This window comes from Falco punctatus (assembly GCF_963210335.1).
Source record: "Falco punctatus genome assembly, chromosome: 5".
Lineage (NCBI taxonomy): Eukaryota > Metazoa > Chordata > Aves > Falconiformes > Falconidae > Falco > Falco punctatus.
Genome location: NC_137584.1, coordinates 81,193,194 through 81,210,751, shown reverse-complemented (window position 1 = coordinate 81,210,751; position 17,558 = coordinate 81,193,194).

Genomic DNA, 17,558 nt, shown 5'->3' with positions numbered 1-17,558 from the left:
CCCCCAAAAAAAAAACAAAACAAAAAACCAACCCAAAAAACACATGCCATGGAAAGATGGTAGATGCTGCCTGGAGCTGGTAGGAAGCATCCCTTGTGATGGTTTGCTTGTTTGTGCTTGTTGCAGTTGCTGTTCTAAGCCATGCAAAGCAATTAAGCAACTATGACCAGGGATATCCCAGTCACCCTTTGAGTGCACTGAGGATTTGATTCAATGTCATCTAGGTACAAAGGCACGTTGTGTAAACGGGTAGGTGCTCGTCACGCTGGCAAGTCTTACAGGTGTTACAGTCTGCGTCGCTCCAGTGCCTGCGGCTGCAGCCCTGCATGGAAAACCGCAGTGTCAAGCCCCATCCAGAAGGCAACAATCCCTGGACTGGGGAGCTCACATTGTAAACACATCGGAACAAGTGGCATCATTAAAAATAGCAAATAAGAGCATTCAACACTGTTTATAAAAAGGGCTAACAGCAATGGCCAGTCCTTGATACTCCCCTCCTCTGAAAGCCTCATGGAAGAAGAAGCCTCACAGGTAGATCATCCCAAACGTGGTCTATCTTGGGTACTGTGGGCAGCGCAAGCCCAGACCTCCAACCCGCCACAACCTTCAGCTCGGCTCCACTGAAAATCAAAGGGATACATCTCTCCAGGGAGCCTTGAGTGTGGTTTTTCAAAGCAGGGCTTACTCTAAACATGCATTTTTCCATGTTTCAAAATGCGCTACAGTGACCAAATTTGCAGCCTGTGCTGAAGGCTGAGTGATGCCCTGCCTGCCGCAGCAGCTGAAGCTTGTAAGGGACAGGCAGAAATATCTGTTTCCTCCTACAGAGTCCATGACACCGGTCCTCATGGAGAGGACAGGTCTCTGTCCCAAGAAGCCAATGGCAGCAACACTTCCTATCCCTGCACTGACTCACAGCTCCCTCACTGGCCTTTCAGGCTGGAGATTAGGGAACCGGTTTTTCTAATTCTCATTTTCCAGAACAATATAAGGTGTGTCCTAAATCATGCTTCCCAACCTTGGAGCCTGCAGGCTTTAATGTTGACTGAGCCTTATGGAGTTGATGCCCAGAGGGAGATGCTTTAGCCGGTTAGCTGAAGTGTTCCCTGCACTTGGAAAGGCTCAGCCCTCAAATGGTGCTTTTAACTGGAGGGATGCACGGGGAGAAACCAGCTTCACAATGTTTCTTCCGATGTAAAGCAAGACTTTTTTTGGGGGAATTCATGGCTTGGAAAGATTTTAGCAGTTTTTAGGTATTAAAAATACTATCATATCATGACCACCCAGTATCCACTTTAAAATCAAGTCCTAATCCAGCTTCCTTAATTTAGCTGCTTACAAAAGCTAAACTACTTTTGAGATAATTTCTCCTATATTTTATCTTATGCAAATGACAAATATACTTGAGTGTATGTGTGTGTGTGTGTGTGTTTAGTTTATCTAGTCAGCCAATTCTTTATTTTATCATAGAATCATAGAATGCTTTGGGTTGGGAGGGATCTTAAAGATCATCCAGTTTCAACCCCTCTGCCATGGGCAGGGGCACCTTCCACTAGAGCAGGTTCAACAGGGCTGTGGATGCCCCATCCCTGGGCAGCCTGTTCCAGTGCCTCACCACCCTCACAGTGAAGAATTTATCCCTAGTATCTAATATAAATCTACCCTCTTTCAGTTGAGAGCCGTTCCCCCTTGCCCTATCACTACAGGCCCTTGTGACAAGTCCCTCTCCAACCTTCTGGCCGGGCCTGTTAGGTACCGACAGGCTGCTGTAAGGTCACCCCAGAGCCTTCTCTTCTCCAGGCTGAACAACCCCAAGTCTCTCAGCCTGTCTTAATAGGAGAGGCATTCCAGCCCTCTGATCATCTTCGTGGCCCTCCTCTGGACCCGCTCCAGCAGGTCCATGTCCTTCTCATGCTGGGGTCCCCAGAGCTGGATGCAGTGCTCCAGGTGGGGTCCCATGAGAGTGGAGCAGAGGGGGAGAATCACCTCCCTCGACCTGCCGGCCACGCATCTTTTGATGCAACCCAGTGATATGGAGAAATAGTGTGAAATGGGGACAATGGACATCGATTGTGATTGTACATGTCTGCTCAGGAATGTGGGTATGGTGACTAGTCATGGGTGCAGTGTCTGGTCACATAGGCACACAGCCTTGAGGAGACGCCTACAGTTTTGAGGAGAGGCCTGCCCTTCTTCCTCTAACAAAGGGGCTATTTAAAAAAGAATGAGAAAAGGATGAGAGATATTCCAATGCTATCTAGAGGGAGGGAGTGCTAAGTCTCCTTGCTGGAGAGGATCAGATGGTCACAAGAACATGAATCACCTACAAACCTGCAAGACCACCACATTCCAGGAAACGGACTGATAAGCTAATTAACATACGAAGCGGGGTTTAGGTAACGAATATGTATAGGTGTTAATTGAATATTCATTTGTTTCATTGTATAAATGTGAGATGGTTCGTCACTTCGGGCATGCACGCTTGTGGAGGAGGGATCCCCCGTGCATCTGCGCGCAGTAAACATACCTACTTTATAACTTTCGAGTTATAGAGTCTAATTCCGCACGTCACCAGCACACAGTCAGCTTTCTGGGCTGCAGGCACACCTTGCTGGGCCGTGCTGAGCTTCTCATCAACCAGCACCCCCAAGCCTTTCTCCCCAGGGCTGCTCTCAATCCATTCTCTGCCCAGCCTGTATTTGTGCTCGGGATTGCCCCCACCCACATGCAGGACTTTGTACCTGGCCTTGTTGAAGTTCATTAGGTTCACATGGACCCACCTCTGAAGCCTGTCAAGGTCCCTCCATGTGGGATCCCTTCCCTCTCCAGCGTGCCAACCACCCCCACAGCTTGGTGTCATCGGCAAACTTGCTGAGTGGGGGTGCCCTCGATCCCAGTGCCCATGTTGCCAATAAAGATATTAAACAGCACTAGTGCCAGTACCAACCCCTGAGGAACACTGTCTCTACTTGGAAATCAAGCCATTGACTGTAACTCTTTGAGTGTGACCATCCAGCCAACTCCTTATCCACCAAATAGTTCATGTTTCAAATCTGCGTCTTCAGTTTAGAGAAGAAGGTTATGTGGGACAGTGACAAATGCTTTGCACAAGTCCAGGTAGATGACATCAGTTGCTCTTCCCTCATTCACCAATGCTGTAACCACATCACAGAAGGCAACCCTATTTGTGAGGCACGATTTGCCCTTAGTGAAGCCACGTTGTCACCAGTCACCTCCTTATTTTCCATGTGCCTTAGCATAGTTTCTAGGAGGATCTGCTCCATGATCTTGCTGGGCACAGAGATGAGACTCACCAGCCTGTAGTTTCCCAGGTCTTCCTTATTCCCTTTTTAAAATGGGGGTTACATTTCCCCCCTTCCAGTCAGTGGGAACTTCATCGGACTGTCACAACTTCTCAAGTATGATGGATAGTGGCTTAGCCACTTCATGCACCAGTTCCCTCAGGACCCACAGATGCATCTTATCACATCTCATGGACTTGTGCACCTTCAGGTTCCTCATATGGTCAGACCTGATCTTCTCCTGCAGTGGGTGGTTCTTCATTCTCCCAGTCCCTGCCTTTGCCTTCTGCAACTTGGGCGATGTGGCTGGAGCACTTGCCAGTGAAGACCAAAGAAAATAAGTCATTGAGTACCTCAGCCTTCTCTGTGTCCCAGGTAACCAGGTCTGTTTCCTTCCAGAGAGGGCCCACATTTTCCCTAGTCTTCCTTTTGTCACCAATATACCTATAGAAGCTTTTCTTGTTTTCCTTGATGTCTCTGGCCAGATTTAATTCTGTCAGGAGTTTAGCTTTCCTAACCTGGTCCCTGGCTGCTCAGACAATTTCTCTGTATTCCGCCCAGGCTATCTGTCCTTGTTTCCACTCTCTGTAGGCTTCCTTTTTGTGTTCGATTTTGTCCAGGAGCTCCCTGTTCAACCATGCAGGCCTCCTGACATTTTTGCCAGACTTCCTCTTTGTTTCGATGCATTGCTCCTGAGCTTAGAGGAGGTGATCCTTGAATATTAATGAGCTTTCATGGGCCCCTCTTCCCTCCAGGGCATGATACTACACTAAGCAGATCCATGAAGAGGCCAAAGTCAGCTCTCCTGAAGTGCAGGGTAGTGATCTTGCTGCATGCCCTCCTTGCTGCCCTAAGGATCTTGAACTCCACCATTTCATGGTCACTGCAGCCAAGGTTGTCCTTGAGCTCCACATTCTTCACTAGCCCCTCCTTGTCGGTGAGAACAAGGTCCAGCATAGCACCTCTCCTTGTTGGCTCCTCTATCACTTGGAGAAGGAAGATATTGTCAATGCATTCCAGAAAACTTCTGGATTCCCTATGCCCTGCTGTGTTGTCTTTCCAACAGATAGCAGGGTGCTTGAAGTCTCCCATGTGGACCAGGGCTTGTGAACATGAGGCTGCTCCTATCTGTCCTTATCCACTCAGTCTTCCTGATTGGGAAGGGAAATAAAAGCTCTCTTTCCTCCTCATTCCATTATCTACCTTCCTGCTCCTACCATTGCTCTTTGCTCCAGCAGCTGAGGGCCAGAAAACTTTCACAGAACTCAGAGAATCCTCAAAAATTAACAAGACAAGCCTGAAGACAACAGGTTTGGTGGTTTGAGAGGGGTCAGCTGGGCCTCCAACCCACTTTACCTCCATGTGTGGCACGACAGACTCCAGCATGCTCTGGCACGCAGCAAGCTGCTTAGCTGTTAGACCACTTCAAGGAGCTGAAAGTAGGACCTTGGAAGCTGAGAGTGGACAAGAACGAAAGGATTTGCCCTGAAGTGCCAGAATGAGCCCAGTTTTGCTCGTGCACACCGTGGATTTCCATTGCTGTCTAAAGGCATTCTCCTTGGCGCTCTGTAAAACAAGGAGTATCATGCCCCCCAAATGCCTTCAGATGCTGCTGAGACTTTTGTGACCGAACCTTGGAGCTGTTGTTTAATCACTTTGCTCACAGCCAGTTTCTTCCTTTTGCTTATAGAAATTTCTGTGGTCTGGTATGTGTTTTCAGGCAAGATCAAGCTGTTTTCCAGCAAAAAGTCTTTTCAAATCTTCAGTCATGTCTTATTTGAACTCCAGCTGGGCTTCTTTCTGAGTGCAACTTGTCATGGTTTACAACACAGCATCTCTTTCTGTAGCTGTTGTTTTACTATTCACGTTTGAAGCTGACTCTGAGTTTCTGCCATCCTGTGCCCACATCGTCCCCTAGTAAGAAGCACTGGGAAATGAGGGCCACCACCACGCCATGCTCGATCTGGTGTAGTCCAGGAAATAAAGATGTTACGTTACTTTATGTTACATTATGTTATATCATAAGCAGAATGCTACAGACATCTGTGCAGAGCTACATCCAGCAATTGTATGATGCCGTGCCTGACAGTTTCCCCAAATATCTGGTGAACACTTGACATTCTACTAAGATAAGTTACTGTCTAACTACTTTTTCCTACCCCCATTCATTGGTTTCATGCCAGTAATGACTAAAGGTAACATTTCAGGCAATTACCAATTTTGAGATTTTTTTTAATTCACAGCTCAACGTTGTTTGATTTTGCAACTTAAATGATCAGCCCAAGATCTCTTTTAACCCACTGTCACAAATGTGCCATGCCTAATCTTTTTTTCTGGGTTGTTGTTTTTTTTTTTTTCCTCTTGGCATTTAAGAAAATTCAACGAAAATAACTGCCTAGGAAAGGTTATGTTAATCCTTCAGGGGTGGTTTAAATGATCTTTTCTTCCTCTTCCTTATTTCTAAATAATAAAAAAACCTGTCATATTAATGCTTATAATAAATGCTGTCTAGGAAATGACAGCTCTTTCTAGGATGGTTCACGTGTGAACATTACAGTGTTCAGCATAAGCACGATAACCTAGGTACATCCCAAATACGAATATAGCCGTGTCAGCAATCTATCCAGTGTTCTGGGGCTGTGCACAGCCCATGTTCACAGGACACAGAAGTGGCTTACAGAAAACGATTTGGTCAATTAACTTTTATTGCTCTGTTTAGCTGCATGCACGAGAGTGAATAAGATAGAAAAAAAATAATTCAGAATACAAACCTGTTAGATATCAATGCAGGAACAGGGTGTGTAGAATGATCGCTAACAGTAAGTAATTTCAGAGCTCACAGAGAGCATAATCTGTTAATTTACTTATGGCTGCTATCCAGCAATAGTGGTAAGTGTGGCTGGATGGAAAAGGATATGATAGAAAAAAAAAAAATCTACAAATTTACGCTGCATTTGGCAGTGTCAGCCGACAAAAGGGACCCAGTAGAGCAGGTCATGGCCTGGTTAGCTGCAGGGTGCCAGAGGAGGACTGCCCAGCACCCAGCCACTGCTGCCTCCCACCGCCTGGACCAGTCCTCTCAACCACAGGTGGCAATGCCAGGAGCAGCATCTCCTTCCATTCACTGGTGGATCCACATCTCGTAAGAGAGGATATTTTTATTCCCCCCAAATTTAAGGGCATCCTGCTTGAAAAAAATCATGGAGTCTACCAGTTTGTTCCTTAGGTAAAAATTTAAATCTCATGCTTAGTTACGTGTGCAGACAAATCAGTCACTAGAAATGGAAACTAAATGGATTACAAAGCCCCACAGTTGGAAAATCTCAGCTCCTGCTGAAATCACTGGGATTTAAGCACCTATTTTCCTTCGAGGTGATGAACCAAAGTACATCCCACATCTCCTGCAGTTAAAAGAATTCCAAAAGGAGAACAGGGCTGGAAAGCTCAATTTCTAAAACCAGCAGTGTACCCATTAAAAAACTCGTGTTACATTTCATTTGGTGGCTGCTCCACAAATACTCCCAGCAGCTGTTGCAGTGTCTTGGTTGAGATTCTTCCCACCTAACTTTAGTCTTCCCAAGTGAGACGTCCAGTCTGAATTTGATCCCTTGGCCTCCCCCGCAGCCAGGCAGCTCCTCCAGATGGCAATTCAGAACTCCAAAAATGTGGTAAGGGAAATTTCTGTGGCTCCCTAGTTGAATTTACTTTCAACAATCAACAGGTTTATAAAGTCCTGCTCTGAGAAAACACCCTTTAACCCATTAAAAACCACTGAATTCTGTCACATGGAGCACGAGACACACAGAAACCTAGATGTAAAATAAAAAAATTGTGTTAACCCTTTGAGATTTCAACTGCTCCTGTAAATCAGATGTTGTAATCCAGCAGGGAGCTGGCTGGGGATGGCCCCTGAGAGAGGATGCTGAGCTCCCAAGAACTCCTGGGGACCCCAGAACAGAAACTAATTAGCAGCATTGGTCTTATTTCTGTCTCCAAGAGGCAGCAGGGCAGGATGCTTTAATTTCAACAGTGTTAGTTTTGAACTGAAGGTAACAAAACCTGAGGTATCACCCTAACTAGAGCTGCAGTCTTCAGTGTTACAGTAAAATGGCCTTTCCCAGGCACAGGGGAGAAAAGGAGGAGCAAGGGGATTGCTCTCTGTAGCCTGCAGCAGCCTCCCAGCACTGCAGAAGCAGCTTTGGGGCAGCCATCAGAGCTAATGCAGTTTTCCAGAGAGGCTATAAAGAAGTACAGCCACTTCCTCAAGTAGCACTGATGAATTCCATGGTGCTACAGATTTCTCACATTAGCAGGCTTTAAGTAAAAGCATCTCATCCTTCCAGATAAAATGCAGACCTTCCCAAAACAGTGAGCTCCTTCAATTCTGCATAAAAAGCAGTATCTAGAACAGGCAGAATTAAATCCTTGGTCACTCAGAGGCATTGAAAAAAATGGGATTAAGACAAGTACCAAAACCTTTGGTAGAGTGGTAAACTGAGCTACTAATTAACCTGGGCTGCTACTGTTATCCTCTTTCTAGTTTTTGGAAGGTTTGGATTTGGGGGGTTTTAAGGTTGGTTTTTTTTAATTCCATGTGCTCCCTGTGCATAAGGGTTGGGGCATTTCTGCTCATTCAGCACACCTGAAGGAGGTAATTTAATTTTCCAGTGTGGTAGTCAAAGCTGTAATTAATCTCATGACATGCAAGCACTGGAGCTGCCATCAGTGGTGAGTGCTCATCAGCTGTGCCTAATGACGAGGTGCCTCTGCAAGGGTCCTTTGGCCACACAGCCCAGAGCAAGGAGGTCAGTCTGCTGAGCAGTGAGCTGGGTCCTGATCACCTTTGGGTGCCTGCTGTAGGTGCTGAGAGCAGCAGAAGCTGTTTTCTGGACTGAGCTTCAGAGTCCTCTGCTAAAAATTACTGGTAAGTGATGATTTCTACCTGTTAAGCCCTCATGCGATAGCATGGTTACAACTAGCAGAAAAGAACACGGTAAAAGCTGACTGCTGAAAGTATCTGTGTCTTTTTTATTCATATCTGCACGTCCCTTTAGCTGTCTGATTGGCAGGTCCTTTGCAAAGTGTTGCTTTTAGAGGAGGTAATTGTATCTTTGGTTGTTGAAGCTCTGATACTGTGATATATGAATTTTGCAGTATAGTTAAATCTGAGAGTCATCTTTCCTGGTTAGGCTTTTCTTGACCCTTTGCTCAGAGGGGCTGGTCCCAGCCATGCTGAAATGGGTCTGTGGGAAGAGCTTTGGCCTGAGGTGACTCCTTTCTCCCCTGAAAAAAGAACTGCTGCTTTTGATCTGTTCTTTAATCTCTGCTTTTAAACCTGTTTCATGGGAAAAGCCTGTGTCCTCCTGGGACGTGGTATTTCCCCTTTCCTCAAACCTGGGCTCCTACAGCCCCTCCAGCTGGTGCTGCTGCCAGAAACCAGTCTTGTCCCTGTGGGTGAGGAGGGGTCTCGATCTGTTTCTCAGAAAGTGAAACTGCCCTTTCTTACCCGGGGGTCCACCTGCACAAATCATTTGAGCCCCCATGGATCGGCCAAGGGGCATTTCCAGAAAGGCTTTAATTTGGGAAAAGGGATGCATTGAGCTGCTGGTGTGTGGCTGCTGCCGCAGCTGTGCTGTGCATATCTCGGCTTTGTGCTGTGGCTCCTACTCTGCTGGTAACTGAATTGAAATCAAAACATAACCATATTGCTCTGATGCTCTGGCTGCTAAATAGCAGTATTGTGAATAAATCAGCGTTACTTCAGAGAATCGTTTTAATGTGGCAGAATTGCAGCAATCAGGGGATAAAGTTGGATTTAAGAGTATCTGGTAAAGGAGATGATTGGCATGCAAAGGAAAACGGCTTTTGTTCAGTTTTTCTGCAAGTGGGGCTAAGCATCATCCAGAGGGATTAGCAGTGCTTGAGGGCCAGGGTAACTCCTGGTTTCTGCTCTGCCCATGATTTCTACCCTGTGGCTTTATGTAGACAATTTTCCTGCCATTTTTTCATAGTTTTAAGAGCACTTACTTCTTCTGTTCTTAGTGCTGTGTGAGACAGCTCTTTATACAGTGAAACAAGCAACACAGGCAATAAAGTGCCTCCCCCTCAACAAACCAGCTGGGTTGAAGGACAGGGAATAAAATGGCTCGATAGCCAAAACTGCAGGGTGATGGTTGTAAGGACCTAGTGGGATTTTAAAAAGTTAATCCCTTGAGATAACCTTATGTCTTGCCTTCTACAATGATAAATGCTGCCACAATTCGGTATTGCTGCTATTCAGCGCTCTTTGGTGTTGATCTCGTGTGTATCCCGCTGTCCTTGCTGTCATTCCCATAGCGCATCTTCACCATCTGCCACAGCCTTTAGCGGGACCATGCTCTACAAGCCTTGAACAAAAGAATTAGCCTACCCCCAAAGGGGGGGAGGAAAGATAGACCAATCTTAAAAATAAATAAAAAAAAACACTCAAGGGACTATTGTTATTGGTTGGCTTGTGAAGGAAATGTGCTGCAGGTGTGGTAGGTCAAGGTGGGCAGGGAGGGGTGTTGGCTCTCCTGGCTTCCAGTGATGATGATGGGCAACAGCTGAGCATTTGATGATGAAGCCTGAGTCTCAAGGGACACACCTGCCAAACTTTCTGGCTTCAGACTGCCACAGCCATGTACATGGTGACCAGGAAGGCTGACTGGAGAGGTACCTGACCTGGGGTTTTAAAACCGGATTATCTTCTAGGTATTCTGTTTAAGGTGCTAGTTTTGCAGGGAGGTTGAGTGCCTGTGACTTTAACATAATTGAATCTGTCAGGTTTTTAGAATCTCTGGAAACTTGCACCCTAAGTCCACGAGTCAATGGTATTTTTGCTTTATTAAACCCAAGGATTCTTTTTTTACTCCCCAGTTTTAAATGGGCAGAAGGGCTTTTCACATAGCATGAACTGGCAAAGGGAAAGAAGTCAAGGCTCAGTCATGGTACTGTGGGCACTCACATTTTAATGAGCTCTAGTAAATGGTCCTGTGAACAGATAATAAAAATACAATCTGTTTTTCTAACCTCTTTCATGATGGCTGAATAAACAACCTTCAACTTGCCCATTTGAAAATGTTTTTTTTTCTCAGCTGAGCATATGTAAATCAGGATTTTGCAGATTTTAATCAAGAATGATTCTAGTTTTACCCAGACACTGCCTTTAACTACTCTACGTTCCCATTAGCATTGCAAGTCAAAAATAAGGTCTGTAGCTAGTTACCCCCGATCAAAAATCATACGATGTGACTTTTTTCTTTTTATTTTTTTAAGTAGAAATAATAGATATGAGACAATTTGATTTATACGTTCATTAACAAAGATATGGATGAACAAATACTTGCTTTACTTTCTGATTCAGTCTTAGCTGGATCTACACAAGTTGTATAAAATAAAACTTTTTGTGTGTGCATGAGCAAGTTTATTTCAGTTTTGTGATGGAAAGGATAGCCTGCGGTTTGAGTTCTTGCTGTGGTATGTTGTCCCTAATCTGATTCAGTGTAGATGAGGACAAATGAATCTATTGTTTCTGATCCGTAGGTCAAATCTATTGCCTCTTATAATTGCCTGTATGACAGTTTCTGTGTAAAAGGGCTTTATGCTTCACAGGCTGGTTGAAGACACTGAGAATAGATTCCTCCCCCCTTAAACGAAGAATTTCAATCTGTTCTTGGGATCAGGCTATCCACAACACTAAGGTATTTCTTCCTCTGCCTGGAGATGTTAACTTGTCTGTACTGGAGCATCCTATGCTTTGAAGCATCCACTGCTGTCCTCAGTGCTACTCTTCAAAAGACAAGGCAAAAAATATAAGGCAGAGGTCTAAGGCAAAAGTGACAATTACTCGAGCACTATATGGGACCACCTACAGAAGTCCTTGCTCCAGGATATTCCTGGCTTTCCACTTGTGTGAGTAAATGAGGGGAAAAAAGCATACAGGGAAGTCCTGCCTTATCAGATTTCCCGTACACTACAAAGCAACATGACAAATGATTTCCAGCACTCCTCTTCTAGGTCAGCAGTTTCAGAAGCGTTTCCAAAACACCTTGGTTATAATGGTAGCTGTACACCTTGGGTGTCTGTCTCTGCTCTTTCAAAAGCTCCTGCCTATCAATGCAACTGTTTCTCTATGCAAAGCTGCCAAACTGGTTTCGTCCTGTCTGCCAAGTTCACTTATTTCAGCTTACAAAGCCAGGCGTGAGCTGGAAGAATATCTGAATTTGTGTGGTGTGAAACTCCCCCTCTGGTTTCATAAGCAAGATGAATACATTTGGACTGAAATACACTGGGAATAACAGGCTGGGGCACTTTTTTACCTGTCTCTGATAAGTTATTTCCTCATGAGATGCAAGGTATTTTGCATAAGTCTGACGATTTCTCACACTTCATTACCCAGGACATGGTTTACAAGCAATGTGGAATTGTCTTGTCAGCACTGCGGAAGGCTCTTTTGGTTTTTGTTTTGGCAGTTTCCATGGCTCTGAGTTACTCGCAAGAGGTGCTCTGTGAACTTCCACATCCCAACCCAACAGCGCGTGCCAGGCTCCGGACGGGTTGCCATCCTGGGGGTGTTTCAGGTTGTCCAACCCCCCTGAAAATATTGTCAGTGAAGTATCAACAGCCTAGAGACCCATGCAATTTATCAAGGATATAGAAAGAGCAGGACTAAAGTCTTTCTGATCTGGGGGTGTCAAGAATTTGAACCTGATTCCCCTGTACTCCGAGGAATTCCACAATTGCTTGCCTACCAGCTATGGGAGGAAGCACAGGTGGTGTCTTAATTGCTGGGGTTTTGTGTTGTTCTGTTTCACTTCCCTTTCCTTGAGTAAAAAGACTAACAGAGTATGATTTCTTTAGGAGAGATACAAAAGGAAGGCTCCTTTTCATAGTATAGGAAAAATATTTCCTGCCCAGCTTTCAATAGCCATATTCCGATCGCTCAGACAGTGTTTCAGGTAGGCAGTGTCACTGGGTGGTTGGGAAACTTCTAGGAAAAAATATTTGCCATTAAGAGCATCTGCTTCCAGTGTTTTCTGGCTCCTCCTCAACTCTAGAACTAGTCAAAGATGGTCTCTCATCTACGTTCACTCCCAGCTCTCACAGGACCTGGGGGGAGGCAGAAGGTGCACAGGAAGGCAAGGCTTTGTCATTCATATTTGTGGTTAACCAGGCTTGAAAGGCAGCTCAGCCCCAGTCTGAGCTGAACTTTGTTTTGGCCAGTGGCTCTTATTCTGTCAGCACCAATTCCTTCATCCTGGTCCATCAAAGCAGTTTATAGGAGCCTGTACCTAGGTGCTCTTGTCAGTGGAGAAGAGAAAGCCATCAACTCCCTCAAAGATGATAGGTACTTGGCTCTTGCCTCTGGGTGAGAGCAGCAAGTACCAGCAAAGCAGAAAGCTCTCCTGAAGGGCAATGAGTAACAGGGAGGAGCAGGGATGATTTGGCACTTCAAGCATGTCACTACCTCTATCCCAGCCTCCTCTGTAGCTTCTCGACATGCTGGTTTGCTGCTTGATGCTCCTGCGCCACTGTGGGACAGCGTGCTGCAGCACAGGCAGGGCAGGGCATGCTCTGGCCCCTGCTGAACTGCTCTGGCCAAGTAGGGAGCAGTCTTTGGAGATGTTCACCTGTGCAGGTTGGTTTGAGCAAGTGTTGGCATCCTGTAAACCTGCAAGCAAATCCTGCGCCTCAGTGCTTAGCTGCTGGGGATCCTCCTTAACAGAAAGCCCTGTTGCTCAGAGCATTACCCCAAGGAGATGTGTTTTTATTGCTGGATTTATCTTTTTATTTCTCCCCCCGCTTGGAGCTTGGCCCTACTAGCTTTCCCCCAGATATCAATTCCTAGTGTGCAGCAAAAATGAATATGGAACACAATAAATGTCATTAAAAAGAGAAGTTGGAGCCTTCACTGATATAAGCTGAAGCATTAGGTGACAGATGAAAGCCATTAAAGCTATGCCAATTTACATCTGTATTACCAGTGAAATTTAAAATGCTATCTGCTGCCTCTCTCATTCTGCATGAATTGTCACGTGTACGTACCTTGTAAATGGCAATACTGCTGGTGGTGTACCTTTAGGTTTTGGGGTTTGGTTGTCATTTTTTTGTTCTCAATTGTTCACCATGAGCTTCTCTGCAGTCGTAAGAGCACGAACATCGGCACAGGGTTACCTCTTGACCTGGGAAAGGAGGATGAAGCACCTCTTCTCCTTATCTAGCAAAGTTTTCTATCAGTACTGCCTCATTTATGCCAGGTTGTGCTGCAGAAACAGTTGCGAAGGAACAGAAAGTGCATGGAGGAAGAATTTAGACAGTAGAGAGGTTTTTAACTGTGGGAGCTACAGTTCTGCGTGTGCTAAAGGAGCGCTGTGATTCTTGGGCTTGTTAGAGGAAAACCCATGATTGATATCCCAGACCCTTAGTTTAATGTTTGGGCTTTCCTGTCCAGGTTTCTTCATTTATTTTGGGCTAAAGTAAATGAAAAAGGTATAAGTCCTACTGGTGTTCTGTAACCACAGCCTGGAGCAAACTGTGAGCAGCAATTACCAATGGTGAAAGCTGAGCCTGTGGGCAGAACAGAAGCAGAGGGAAGGGCATGTCCCATGGCCTGCCCCAGCAGCCTGGGGGTGGCATGCCAAGCCCTGGGCCCACACCCACCGGGGGACAGGGCCACAACAAGGGGGTCCTGACAGGTAGGTTATGGAGGCCGGCTGGTGTAATGCCCAAGAACATCAGTTGGCTTGGTGAGAGGCTGGGTATTAGAGGCAATTCTTCCTGCCCATGGGTTTGGGCTCACAGCCCTGGTCTCCAGAGGGCTGCTGCACGCCACCATGCCCTTTCAGCAAGTGAGCACTCTGGTTTTAGTCTTTGGTCCTCTTCCCCTGTCCTTCACTAGCTGCTTTCCTGCCTTCAGGAGTCTGCAGCCACCTCCCAGTGATGATGGCACGATGATGTGCAGAACAGTGTCCCTTCTCCTGGAAAAGGAAAACTCATCCATCTGGCACGTAGTGCTGGATGAGTTAATTCCCAGCTGGAGCGTGTTTACAGGGTGTACTTGGGTGATCCTTTGAGCTGAGAACAGAGGAAACCAAACAGGAGGTGCTAACGAAGGAGGAAGGCGCTGTCTGCATCAGGAAAATTTGAGAAGTATAAATTTAAGGGGTGAAAAGCAATTTCTGGTTGTTCTTGCTGTAACTCACATCAGTCTCTGGTGGTTCTGTATTTTATAGCTCTTGTGTCCCTTTCCTGTTTACACCTGGTTCACCTGAGCTTTGTACCTTGCATGCAAATGGGTCTTCAAAGGTTGTCACTCCCTCTGAAATTCGTGCTTTAAGCTACTCTTTGTTTTTTTGTTTTTTGGTTGGGGTTTTTTTTTTCCTAAAGAGGAAAAAGAAAACTTTATGTAACAGTGCTTTTAGTGAGTTTCTAGTGCGCACTTTCAAAACTATTGCTCCTTTGTTACTCGTAGCTGCTGTCTATGGTAGCAAAAATATGTACTATGTTGAAATCGGTTACATCCTACCTCAGGTTTGAGATGATAGAGAAGCATGTTCAGTAAAAGTGTTCTACAGTAGGGATTTAACCATCCAGCCTCCTTAGGAAGACACCATGCTATGGGTTTTGAAGGGATGGGGGTCCTTTAAAGTTTTGTACCCATCTTTTCTTGTAAGAAGAGCCAGGTCCAATTCTTCATTTGGATGATGTACGAAAATTAACATATTGGTCTTGTCTTGACTTTGGGTTTGAAGATCCATCTTTTATCCAGTTGTAAAAGGCTTGGAAAGTCCGCAGCTGTAGGCGCTGTGACGACTGGCTGAAAGCATGCCGTGAACTTGTGAGGAAAGGCAGCAGATGCTGAGTGCGCGGTCTGTGTGCAGCCAAGGGGGCTGCAGCGCACCAAGGGAAATTAATTTGTTGCAGATGCTCTATCTGTGACGGAGCCAGAAGAGGAAGGGGGAGAAGGCCATATTGCCTTGGCCCTACATGCCATAAATGCACTTTTTCCCCACCCCACCCCCCGCTCACCAGCTGCATTTTTTGTGTATGGCTGGGATGGGTGGGAGCTCTTGAAAGCTACTGCTATTCTGTAGGGTAGAGAATTGCTCATCCCCTGTATCCTTTCTGCTTTCCTCTATCTATCTGCCCTGATATCTATAGATGAGTAAGACTACTCTGTGTTTGAGAGCTGAATATAACAGCTAAATAAGGGAGAAGCTTGCCAGAGTCCTTAAAGCTATATAGAAAGCACGTACTTTGCTAATCTTAGATGGGCTTTGATGTCAGTGTTTCAGAAAAACTCCAAAGGATCCCTTTTCACTGTAACTACAATAAAAGAGAAAATATAGGAGATTACTTTTGAGATGGAACAAAAGTCTATAATGGAAGTTCTTTTCCGGGTGCCACATGCAAGTGTAACAATACCTGGGAATTCAATCTGATGGGATTCAAAGTCAGATTAAAAGGTTGCAGGCACTTGCAGGATTTCGCCATCGCTAATTCATTGAGTATTTTCTGTTAAATAGTTCTTAAAAATGCCAATGTTTTCAGTGTGGCACTGAATGGTCAAAAAATGGGAGCTTGAGCTCCACTCGCCTGTTCTTCCCAGCATTTCTGGGGGATGGCTCCTCCAGGGACTGCCAAGACTTTTTCTGCCCTGCACTTGTTTTGTTCCTCCCTTCCTTGTTGACCACCTGAGCCCTGATCCAGGTTGTCACTGAACTGAACAAACTTGACTCAAAGCATGTATGTAAGCACCTGACCTGAAAGATCCTAGTCTTCACATGTCATAGCATCTGCAGCTTCCACAAAAACTGGTGGGAAGCCTGAGCACTCCTCTCCTTGGAAAACTAGCACAGCTTTTTGGGCTCCTTGATGCCAAACAGGAGGAGACAGTATCGAAGAAACATAGCTATTGTCCATTTAAGCAACAGGATCTCAGATGCTAGTAAGATGTAGCTGAGAAAATCTAATCACAGATTTTTACTGCTGTTTGAAGGGGTGGGGGGAGCATTTTTCCTATTATCTTTTATTTTGCCTATGCAGCCCCAATTCCACAAATAAAAGAGAAGCAGAGTCTTTACTCCAGCGCAGTGGTCATGCTGTTACTTTTGTCAGCCAGGGGTGTGGAGGGTGAGGAGCTGCCATGCAGGAAAAAGGAGGTCCTGCATTCTCACTTGAAATGCTACTGTCTGAGTGAGTTTCTGTCCGTGGGTTTCTGTTGTCCATGCAGAATTCGGAAGGTGGTAGCAGCCCAGAGCATCAGTGCACTCTCTGGTGCTCCCGGGTCTATAAATGCTACCTGCTTCACTGTGCTGTTGGGCAGAAGTGTTAAGCTCATCATCATTGGACAAACTGCACTACTGTGCCTTAAACTGAGCTATATGGTTGTCCTAGCCTAGCTACCTGGAAAATTGGCACCCAACACCTACTTTTCAAAACAGCAAAGCCCTGCTTCAAAGGGGAAAGCAAACATTCTTCAGGTGTTGGAAGAGTGAATGGAGGTAAGTCTCGAGCTGGAAAAGGAGCTGCTCTTCAGAGGCCAGGAGCGTTTTCAGTTCGGTTTGCCCTGAATGGCTCGGAGACCAGTAGCTGATGAGCCAGTACTCAAACGCTGTCCTTGCTGATAATGCAGCATCAGCTGTTTGGGACCTGGCTGCTCGGTGTAGTAAGGCAGGCTGGTTGGTTTCTGTCCTAAATGCGTGTGTTCACATCAGGAAGCAAAATCGGAACTTGTGTGCGCTGGCACAGCAGCTGGCCATCTGTGTGCCAAGGGAGGGTAAGCACGTGGGCTGGGGGGACAAGCCCTGAGCTGGGGATGCTGCCTGTGGGGCTGAGCGGGCTGAAAGCAGTGCAGTCAGGCTGGCACTGAATTTGTTTTAATGACCATTGAGGTTGCTGGAGTAAGAAGCGAAGCCCTGACTCCAAACTGGGAAGGCCAGCAGAGACTGGGAAGGGGCAAACCCTCCTCAAACCAGAGAGTGTGCCATAGCTTGTTGAAACTAAAACCCCTCTCCTGGCAGAAAATGCTAGTGCTTCAGAAGCAGTTTTGTTCCTGTGCAGCATGCCCTGAAAGCCCTGTTCTGAGCTGAGGTTTTAGAGCTACTGGTATCTGTGTGACTGGGCCGCAGCTCTGGTTCTGCTAGGGCAGCTCTGCTGTCCCCATGTCCCAGCTGTGAGTCTGTGCTAAAGAAACACTCTGCATCACACAAGCTGGTAGGGAATAAGACTAGATTT